Consider the following 11,325-nt stretch of genomic DNA (forward strand, 5'->3'; position numbering starts at 1 on the left):
GGTCCAAAAGGTCTTGGACTTGCCGCTGAATTTCCTTAGTCTCCTCGGGATTGGTTCGATAGGCAGCATGGTTGGGCAAGGTTGCTCCCGGAATCAAATTAATTTGATGCTCTATTCCTCTCATAGGTGGCAGCCCCGGGGTATCTCAGCTGGAAAAATGTCCTCAATACTCTTGCAAAAGGTTAGTGATAGCAGGAGGCACCGAGCTAACAATATCATCAAGCAAAAATATAGCTCGTTTACATACCAAAGCATAGCAAATATCATTATCAGAAATTTCAGCAAAGTCACATTTTGTTGCAAGCATAACACCACCCTTCAATTTAATCCCCTCAGCCTTAGAAATAGATGTAGACTTATCCTTTTTAGGTGGGAAAATAGAATTAGCAACTTGCTGTTTTTCAGATTGAACATCATTGAAACTAACAGCACATTCTCTATCATCCTGTACAATTTGAGCAGGGGTCAAAGGTACCAAAGTAATTTTCTTTCCTTTATGCACAAAAGTGTATTTATTACTTCTACCATGGTGTGTAGCATCATTGTCATGTTCCCAAGGATGACCCAACAAGAGTGAATAAGCTTGCATAGGTACCACATCACAATCAATAGAATCAGCATAAGAACCAATAGAAAATGATACTCTACAAGTTTGTGTTACCTTTGCTTTACCTGAATCATTTAGCCACTAAATATGGTATGGACGTGGGTGTGGGTGTGTGGTCAAGCCAAGCTTCTTAACCAAATCAGAACTCACCAAATTGTTGCAGCTACCTCCATCAATAATGATATGTATGCGACGGTCGCTGATGATGAAGAAAATCTATAACAAATTATGGCATTGTAGCTTCTTGGGTTGCTGGACTTGTGAGCTAAGCACCCGCTGTACAATGATGCTCCTATAGGCCGCCGTGGCCTCATCACCAAGAACTTCACCGTCCTCCTCATCTGCATCTTGGTCTTCTTCATCCTCAATGTCAGAGGTGCTGATGTAACCATCCTCTGTAGTAATATATGCCCGCTGACTTGGGCAGTCCTTTTGCACATGGCCAATGCCATGGCAGTGGTGGCACTGAATGCCTGAAGTGCGTCCTGTCGATGCAACGGATGAGGCACTCTTGGTAGGCACCTGCAAAGAATTTTTACCTAAATCTGAAGGTCATGTGGGAGGTGCCTTAGGTGTAGCAGAAACTCCAGAGGCTGTTGGTCGCTTGCTCGCTGGTGGAGGTGCTTGAAAAGTGGTTGGCTTGGTCAGCCCCGAAGATGGTGCTGAGCGTGGCGTGTATGTGGTGGTGCTGACCTTGCTCTTGCTCTGCTGTTCACGCCCCTGCAATTCCTTTTCTACAAGCATAGCAAACTGAAACAACTAGTTGATAGTGTTAAATTCTTTATAATCAACAATGTCCTGAATCTCACGCCTCAAACCCCAATAAAAACGACAGATAGCATCTTCGTTCCCCTCCACAACACTACAGCGCATCAATCCCTTTTGGAGCTCACCATAGTAATCCTGTACAGATTTATCTCCTTGTTCTAAACGCATCAATTTCTTACGTAAATCTCTATGATAAGAAGGAGGAACAAAACGATCATGCATAGCTACCTTAAGTTCTTCCCATGTACCAGGTAAAGCATCCTGTGCAGCTGGCCCATTCCACCAAATAATGGCAAAATCCTTAAACTCACTAGTAGCTTATCGAACTCTATGATGCTCAGGCATAAGGTGGGCACTAAACTTTTGTTCTACTATCATCTCCCAATCAAGATATCCCTCAGCATCATAATGACCCGAAAAAGATGGTATTGTGAACTTAATCTTAGCATAAGGATCATCGGGTACATGGTGATTATTACCTTAATGGTGGTGGACACCACCCATACTTGTCGTGTTGCGGCAAAGACGTCATAGTAATATTGCTTGTCGGAAGGTTGCTCGATCTATGTTTCGAACGGCATCATACACCGTGTCTTCTGGCAAGAGACCATAGGTGTTGCTGCCAGAGACGTCATTGTTGTTGACCGCCACCAATGTTTCCAACTCAGTAACCTTATCGGTTAGCATGGAAATTTGTTTGTCCAATCTCTCCATGCTATTGCCAATGTTGAGTTCAATGAGTGCGTCAGTGACAGCCTTCCTAACAGCCTCATTCATCCTTTTTTGGGCATCTTCTACAACAGCTTGTAGTTGCTCTTGGCTGACACACTCGCTGAAACCCTTAGGATTGTTATCTCCAGTCTGATCACCCCCTGCCATTATAAACACAAAAATAGGAACAAACAGTGAAAGTTATCCCTACCAAATGACTACGTGGTTGTAGTGGTGTCACTTTTCACAGCAAGTGGAAGCGTCTTACAAAGTTCTTACCAACGCAAGCAGTGGACGGTACAACCGGGGCTGGTTTGTGATACCAGTGAGGTAGTGGTACCGAGATTGTAAGGCCCTTTTTCTGTACTGATCTGAAGAATTTGTGGAGCTTGGAAGGCAGACAAAGAGTAATATGTATATCTGGCATACAAGTCAGTAACAGAAAGTAATGCTGAATTATAGTCCAAAGTACTTGTTCTCGTTGCTGGTCTAAAATGTTCTAAGTACTAGGCGTGTGACAAAAGTATGGTGGATAAAAAGGTGACATGTGTGTGAAAAACAAGTATGGTGGATGGAAACAGCAATACAAACAAGGAACCAGACAGCACACGCTAACACAACTCACTTTGGTCTTCTCTATATGCTCCTCTAGATATTGTTCCTCTTTTGCCCCTCTCTTTTTTTCTATTTTTTAGGTTGTCGTTGTTTTTTTGGGAAATTTTGACTTTTTTATTTTATTTTTTTGATATTTTTCCTTTACTTAGGAGCACAAAAGAAGTAACCATAGAAAATATGAGCTCAAACAAGTGAAAGACGTGGCCTGTTGAATTTTCAAAAAACTTGCTCAAAATCGACAAAAACCTTGTGACCACGAAAAGAGGATCTTGTGACCACTTTTTGACCAATCTAAAATTTTCCAACCCCAACAAGTTAGGGGATGGACGGATCTGAAATTTTTTTGATCGATTTTGATATATGGAACATCAAAATCGGAGTCCGTATGCGAAAACTAGACCAGTTTCAAGAATTGGCTCCGAATTAGAGGACAAAATGGGAACAATGTGCGTAAAATTGGTCACAATAGCAAAGATTTGAGGAAACGATGGAGGAAAACACACGAACTGGACTCTAACACGACCTAACTAGCAACAAGACCTCGACCCGGACACAAACTCAACACGACAGACTCTAAAACTAAAATATGCAAAGGCTATGACGCAGAAGGCTCTAGGACAGGAAAAAACGAGTATGGCACTAGACTATTGGACGAATGCGAAACACTCAAACTAGGGAATAAATGTGAACCTGACGGTATACTTTAGCTTTGATTACCACTTAATGGGAATGGGGATCCCGATCTTCCGTCAGGTGATGGTAACTATCATTGTGGCAAAGAATGACACACCAATCCGGCTTCAGATCGAAAGATCGAACCCTGCAATCTTAGCACCACAGCTCCTCTGGTTATCAACCAAGTCACGGACCAGGTTGACCTCGCCAAGAAGGCTAATCCTTGCCTGCGCAACGAAGAACACAAGCAAGAACAAGAAAGAACATAACCAAATTGCAAATGAATGATTATCTTATGAAGTTGGGGACTCACAAACCGATGAACGGTGAAACTGTTCTTGACAGAATAATCTCAGCAAAACCCAAACCCTAATGGAGGAGCGGCGGCTGTTTATGAAGACTCTAGGGTCATGCAAGACCCCTGGACGTGCCCCTAATGGGCCCAAACACGATACATGGTCCAACATACCAAAAGACGATGTTGCAGCACCCTGGCAGATTCTAGACGGCTTGTGCGTATTGCTATGCTTCATCCTATCATCTAACCATGGCCTTTTCGTGGTTGGGGGCTAGATTTCATTGGCCAAATTCATCCCCAATCTTCAAAGGGACATCGTTTTGTGTTGGTTGCTACGGATTACTTTACAAAGTGGACCGAGGCAGTTCCTTTGAAGAATATAATACATAGGGAGGTAATTGAGTTCATCACTGACAATATTATCCATAGATTCGGCATCCGTAAAAAATCAACTACATATTAAGGGACATCATTTATGTCTAAGAAGGTGAGGGAATTTGCCAAATTATATAAAATCAAGTTGCTCAATTCATCTCCATACTATGCTCAAGCTAATAGTCAGGCTGAGTCTAGTAATAAGATTTTGATCAAGCTTATCAAAAAGAAGATTGAGTAAAATCCAAGGAGGTGGCATGAAGTTTTGTCTGAAGCTCTATGGGCACATTGCATTTCAAGGCATGGTGCCACAAAAGTTACTCCTTTTGAGTTGGTATATGGTCAAGAGGCCGTATTGCCCGTTGAAGTAAATTTAGATACATACAGGCTTGCTAAACAAAATGATTTATCTACTGTTATGTATCATGATTTGATGATGGATAATATCGATTAGGTGACTGATGTAAGATTAAAAGCTCTCAAAGAAATAGAGAAAGACAAAGGTCGAGTTGCCAAGGCATACAACAAAAAAGTCAAGAGTAAATCCTTCCAAGTGGGAGAATTTGTGTGGAAAACCATACTACCAATTGGATTGAAGAGCAATCAGTTTAGCAAGTTGTCACCAAATTAGGAGGGTCCTTACAAAGTGATCAAAGTCATATTCAGAAATTCTTATATGCTAAAGACATTGCAAGGTGAATGTCTCACATGAGCAATCAATGGGAAGTATTTAAAAAGTACTTTCCAAGTGTTTGGCAAGAAGCCTAAGTGCTCTTCATCCAATGGACGATACATGTATCGTCCTTAGAACAAAAATGGCTGATCTATACATCGTCCTTAGTCACTGAGCAACCGATGAGATGGGTATCGCCGCTGTTCGGTTTTGTTTGATTGAGTGTTTTCAGGTTCATACATTATTCACTTAAAAACAGGGGGCATATGTTGGCAACCAAAATTGTCCATTTTATGAAGTTGACAAAATATGAAATAGACTTCATCATTGCGTTCCTCTCGTCGAGATGGTTAAAAAAATATATGGAACATCTAATTCGGAGTCCGGATGAAGGAGTTATGTCCCTGAAAAGATGCTCCGTTGTCGGCAGTTCTGACCCAAGTCGGAAGTTCCGACAGTTGTCGGGACTTCCAGGAAGCCTGAAAAAACCTGCTCGGGTGCCCAGGCTTATCCCTACGCCGGGAGTTCCGATAAATGTCAGAACTTATGACTTAGGTCGGAACTTCCAACAAATCTAATAAAAAGCTCAGTTCGGATCTGGTCTTTTGGATTCCGATCCGAACTATTCCAAACTCGTGGGAAACTTGAAAATTAAGTTGGAGGCTGAGTTTTGCTTGGTCGATGAGAAACTTGAAAATTAAGTTGAAGGCTGAGTTTCACAAGATCCGAACTATTCCAAACTCGTGGGAAACTTGAAATTAAGTTCGGATCTGGTCTTTTCCTACATCAGTGATCGATTGATAGCATAAAAGTTGGAGGCTAAGGCTACGGCAGCTAGGGATTCAGTGAGATTTACTGCAACGCTCGCAGCCAGCCGCTTCCGCTTTCTTATGCAGATGGCAATGGGGGAACAACATGATTGAATCATTGTGTTTGGGGCTAGTCCATTGATTGTTTTCACCGTAAACGGGTGAGAATCGGCTGCGAATAGGGCCCTTGTGCACTCATCAACACCGGCGATGGAGTAAGGAGTATTCGTTTTACTCCGCTTGTAGTTCTCGAGTTCTTTTTTGTGGGCACACTCTGTTTTGTTGGACAGAATATTAATTAAAACTGAAATATTTGCAGTGATGCCTTCTATCAGAACAAATGGCCTTAATTATCTATGTGACTATAATGGTGATATGGTTGCGCATCTAGTCAATGAATAGAATTCAAACAACATGCCCCGGCCCCCTCGCTCGTCCTTTGTTCTGATCATACAACATGAGCTGGCTATTTAATATTGTTGGATAGACGTCTAAGTCAAACTTTTGTCACTCGTGTCAATTTCCCTATGGGTTTGAAAAAATATTATAAATTGATGATATGCTGAATAAAATCACTCGTGCTGCCGTGTACCAAGCACATGCATCCATTGAACACTTCCCAGAAGGGTGCCCCATGAAAGAGACTGCAAAACCATTAAACCACACACACACACCCATCTCGACGTGTTTTTCCATAGACTGCATATATAGACTCTACTAGCTTGTTACTATATCCAACACAACACCAATCTATATAAGAGTTCGTCATATATATTTACCTCCTCTGGCGAAGCTGTACTACTTGTCCAGACAGAATGCAAGGAAGTTGAGCCAGGAGTTCTATGCACTTCTTGTTTTTTTTTGTGAAATATAATATATACTGCAGTGCATATGGTATATAGTACTAGAGTCCAACGAGTATTGATTTACCAATGTTGTTACAAAGGCAATCATTTATGCATGTGAACCAGCTTTGTAGTGGTTGTTTGTTAGGTATACATGCAATACAAAAATTATTGTATGAGATTTGAGATATATGGACCACTCTCTACTCTCTGCCCTCATATCGGCACACATCGAGAAACATAGGAATCTGGGGAGAAGCATGGCATGTCTGTATCTCACAGCAGCATTGCAACAATATGGATCAACATCCCATTTTATGTTCTGGTATGATATTATGAGTCATTGTCAAAACACTATACAACATATACATATAGGACCTACATCTAATACTAAGATTCAAATCAAACAAACCCAGTCTATTTTAGTCTAAGTCGTTTATATGTTACATATTAGTTACTCCATTCTAATACAACTTTTTTTGGATAAATGGAGGATTTTATTAATTCACAATAAACACATTGAGTTGATACAAAAATTGTGAACCACTCCCGACTTCTGCAAAAAGCACACACAGCCTGAACATAAACAAAGGGATACCACTAACAAGTGAGTAAACTATATGGTAAGTGCAGGACAAAGGATATAGATGTTCTGTGGCTTGCCTTGATCCTATTGTTGTTGAAACTTATCGGGATCTGCAGTTGGATCAGCAGACACTTCTCCACCACATAGGCCTCAGATGGATGGACATGGACCCTCGTAAGCACACCCACATTCTCGGTTGCCACACGAGATGGTATGACAAACACTCATAATGAATGCAAACATGCATTAGTGTTCAAATGTTGAAGAATTATTTAGGTTGAGCACAACTATCCATGTTAACCTAGGTTTTTTTTTCATTTAAAAGCCCTTTATTTGATTTAATAATAGCACATATGACAACTTATTTATTTTAGTGGCAGTTAAAAGGTCCTAATGGCTAGAGGAGGGGTGAATAGCCTATTAAAAATATCTACAACAACACTTAACAAACCGGTTAGACCGTTAGACAATTATGTGGCGAAGCAAGTGTTGCGCTAGCCTACTAACAATGCATGCCACCTACCACAATTCTAGTTTATATAGTTTCTATCCACACAATAGCTATGTCACTACACTAAGTTAGTGTTCTCTCAAAGGCTAACTAAAGAGCAACACTAACCAAACTAGCAAGCTCTCACAACTAGCTACACTAAAGAGCTTGACAACTAGTCTACGGTAATGTAGAGAGAGTGAGCAAGATTGCTATACCGCCGAGTCGAGGAGTGAACTAATCAATCACAAGAATCAATATCAATGAAGACCAATCACCTCGGAATCAAATGATGACACAATGATTTTTTACCGAGGTTCACTTGCTTGCCGGTAAGCTAGTCCTCGTTGTGGCGATTCACTCACTTAGAGGTTCACATGCTAATTGGTATCACACGCCAAACCCTCAATAGGGTGCCGCACAACCAACACAAGATGAGGATCACACAAGCCATGAGCAATTCACTAGAGTACATTTTGGCTCTCCACCGGAGAAAGGTCAAGAACCCCTCACAATCACCACGATCAAAGCTGGAGACAATCACCAACCTCTGCTCTACGATCCTCGCTGCTCTAAGCCGTCTAGGTGGTGGCAACCACCAAGAGTAACAAGCGAATCCCATAGCGAAACACGAACACCAAGTGCCTCTAGATGCAAACACTCAAGCAATGCATTTGGATTCACTCTCAATCTGACAAAGATGATGAATCTATGATGGAGATGAGTGGGAGGGCTTTGGCTAAGCTCACAAGGTTCCTATGTCAATGCAAATGGCCAAGAGAGTGAGCTAGAGCCGGCAATAGGGCTTAAATAGAAGCCCCCACAAAATAGAGCCATTGTACCCTTCACTAGGCACAACTCGGGGTGACCGGACGCTCCGGTCAGATCGTACGGACGCTCTGGTCAGCGTCCGATCAACGGATGGCTGCCACATCATCCCTCTCTTCAAATATTGAGCACTCGATCCCAACGGTCAAGTGATGACCGGACGTGCTGCTCAAAGTGACCGGACGTACCAACACCAGTGTCTGGTCATTTCCAGTAAGGTTCAACTCACGACCAGACGCGTTAGTTCGATGACGACCAGACGCAGGACCCCAGTGTCTGGTCACTTCCAATAAGGTTCCAGAGGTGACCGGACGTGTCCGGTCATGCCCGACCGGACTCACCCAGTGTCTAGTCACACATTATCTCCTCTGTGCACTGACACATCAGCGGGACCAAATGCACCCATCTAGCATCCGGTCGAAGACCGACGCCAGCGTCTTCACTGCTTCCACTGACTGGACGCTCCGGTCCAGTTGAGACCAGCGTCCGGTGCACTCTGTGAAACCCTGTCTTTTCTGTACAGGGCGTCGGTGAAGTTTCTTACCCTTGCTCCCAAGTGCTAAACACATTTTGTATCACCTTTGTGCATGTGTGTTATCATATTTTCACAAATATTTTCAAGGGTGTTAGCACTCCACTTGATTCTAAATGTAAATGCAACGAGTTAGAGTATCTAGTGGCACTTTGATAACCGTATTTCGATACGAGTTTCACCCCTCGTAATAGTACGACTATCGAACCTAAATGTGATTACACTCGCTAAGTGTCTTGATCACTGAAATGAAAAGACTCCTACCACTTATACCTTTGCCTTGAGCCTTTTGTTTTTCTTTTACTTCTTTTTCAAGTCCAAGTAATTTATCATCACCATGGTATCAGCATTGTAGCACCCGGTTTTAAGAACAAAACCAGATACACACCATATGTGAGCCCAGGAAGTTAAATCTCACATATAGCTACAAATAAGGGTAATATCGAAAGACAATGCTCAATATATAAGGAACTTAGTATAAAAATATAACCTTAGATAGCAAACAGTGGAAAGACAACTTTGATCTTCGGGTGAAGACTCCAATTCTACAGGGACAACTGACTAGTTGATCACAAGCCTAATCCCTCCAAACTCTAGCAATCTGGTACCCATCCAAGATTTTTATCCAAATAATTGAAAAGTAAAGCAAGCATAAGTACATGTCGTACTCAACAAATATAACATAGGGTTCATGAGGCTCAAAAGGCTAACACTGGTTTAACTACGATTAGCTTTTAATGAGTCATCTTTTAGCAATTGGGTGGCAACAAATTTATCACAAGCCCATATAAACACATGATCAGGTAAACATGAATAATGAATAGAATAAACAATTAACCATTAGTGAGCATCTTCATCATCCATATCATTAGTGTTCATTATCTATTCCGTAAATGTTCCAAGGTCGCTCGTGACCATGAGCACGGCTGATATACCAGTTTTACACTCTACAGAGGTTGTACACTTTCACTGTGAGTCATGATTTACCCTTCCGCCCGAGGTGATCAGCCTCTTGACCCACTACCAAGGAAGGTCAGTAGGGTTCACTATGAAGCCTTTCAAAGGTTCGTCTAACAAGTTAGGGCCACTAGGTTTTTTGTGGCCTACGAATGTAGGGCTCCCCTTCCGTCAGGCATAATGACACGTAACCTATACACTGATGGATAGAGGACGCACTATATCCAACCCGGAACACACCCCTCTTGTGCCATAAAGGAAACCACTAACAAGCTAGAAAAAGATCCTTATACTGAGCTAAAGCCAGAGCCATGTAGCCCTCACAACTGTACTGTAAGTCCCGGATGATCACTTACAGATAAGTCCTTAGGGAGAGAAATCTAGAGGACCATAAAAATAGCCCAATGCTCTAGCCCCCTTGTTCCATGTTGCTAAAAAGCATCTTTTAGTGTTTATTGCATATACCATTAGTCAAGTTACATGATCATGGTTGTAGTTGAGCACTAGCAAAGCTATCCAATGCAACACCCAATAGGAATCAAGGTACAAATACAAAAGACTAGGATATCCTTAGTGGTTGTCAAGGTAGACACATGCAGCATGAATTAAATGATTAAAAGTGTATAGGACAACAAGGATGGTCCCATGTGTAAGGAAAATGGACCCTAAGCCCATTTACTTTGGATTTTGGTGTTTGATGACCAACACAACCAAATTGGACTAATGAATTTGCAAGTGTTTGTTTTGTAGTCCAATAGGGTGCAAGACGTGACTTGGACGAAGGTGACGTGATGATCTGATGATCAACACCTTAAGCAAGACCTTAGGAGCACAAGAAAAGACCCAAGATATCAAGCAAAGTCCAAGCATGAAGATAGGAACCAAGCCATACGCAAGATCACGAAGAAATGAGCTCGCAGACGTGACCGGATGCAAGGACCAGACGTTGGAAGCGCGACCGGATGCTGGACCGGTGGCTCGGCAGACAAGCGACCGGACACTGGTGGCAACCGACCGGACGTAGGAACGCAGCGTCCGATCGAGTACAGAAAGGTTCCAGAGCGGCATATCTGTGACCGGACGCGTCCGGTGGCAGGTGACCAGACGCTAGCTAGTGTCCGATCAGTGTTTTGCTAGCTCAACGGTCGGGATGACCAGACGCGTCCGGTCAGGACGATTCAACGTCCGATCAGTAGCAGTTTTGTGGGAATTCGACCCCAACAGCTACTTTCTCAGTGGGGCTTATAAATACAACCCCCAACCGGCCATTTGAGAAGAGTGGAGCTGAGGAAACATACCAAGGGTGTTGATACACCATTTTAGTGATCTCCACTTGTATAGTGCTTAGTGTTTCATCAGGTGATTAGCGTAGGTGCTTTGCAAAGTGCTTAGGTTAATTAGACCACCGCTTATGCACTTGCTCTAGGTGTATGCCTAGTGTTTAGTGAGGTTTGCATACCTCTTGCCACCCCATACTTGCGAGCACAAGTGTTGTACATCGGAGGGGCTTGAAGTCTTGCGAGATCACACCAACCGCGTTTGTGGTGTGGCTGCCA

The sequence above is a fragment of the Miscanthus floridulus genome, chromosome 2 (genome assembly GCF_019320115.1).
Source record: "Miscanthus floridulus cultivar M001 chromosome 2, ASM1932011v1, whole genome shotgun sequence".
NCBI lineage: Eukaryota > Viridiplantae > Streptophyta > Magnoliopsida > Poales > Poaceae > Miscanthus > Miscanthus floridulus.